Here is a 933-nt window from a genome sequence, read left to right on the forward strand (position 1 = left end):
GTTGGTTTCTAAGATTGGAAGAAAGCCAGAATCTTTGAAAACCATAGAAATAGGGATTATCATATAAAGATTACTTTGTGAAAGTGACTTCTGTTCTTCAAGTGTTAAGTGGGGAAACACAGAGGTTATTTCATCCCAATTAAATGTTTGACTTGTTAAAGAAAAAAGACGAAAACCAGGCTACAATTCCATCAATTATTAAGACAAGACGATCCTTTTTTGTACAGAGCAGGAAATAACTTTTAGAGGTGATTATTATGAAGTGGGTATATTCCTTGGTATAAAGAAAAGTTGAAACATTTCTGCGCCTTGCTTTTCAGAATGGGAATCTGTTGACAAAGTTTTCAGAAACCATGATAATCGATAGGTGGGGCAAAGATTGCTATATATATTAGAGTCTGAAAATATAAAACATGTTCTCATATCGTCACTGGTAAAACAGCTGATAGAGTCAATAACTCTGACTGCTTCCTGCACACCTCAACGATGAAACCATGGACTGAGCAGCTTTCTCAATATTTTTACGTTACTTCGATTTTTCAACGAATAATATTCCTCTGCTGGGAGAAGATTTCGTTGGATTCGTTCGGGTAATTAACAAAGAATCTACGCCAACCAGAAACGATGTCAATGTGTCGGGCAGTAGTTTCGATGGAGTCGCAGGCATGATGCGTCCGTTGAAGAGGTGTGTAGACTGACTTTACTTTACTAGCAATAGAAGTCATCGAAGTTGAGATCTGACTTTTGCCGGAATTCAATGTTATCCCTGGCAATCCTGTAATGCGAAGTAAAAGAGCAGATTTATTGGAAATAACCACATTTTAGGAACTTCTCAGAAATCGCCTTCTATGAAATCGCTGAAATGGCCCATTGGTCTTCTTTACTTGCAGAATCATAAAAGTGATTTCTTAAGATTATCTATTCCCTTAATCG

Source organism: Bactrocera tryoni, chromosome 3 (genome assembly GCF_016617805.1).
Source record: "Bactrocera tryoni isolate S06 chromosome 3, CSIRO_BtryS06_freeze2, whole genome shotgun sequence".
NCBI classification, from domain to species: Eukaryota; Metazoa; Arthropoda; class Insecta; order Diptera; family Tephritidae; genus Bactrocera; species Bactrocera tryoni.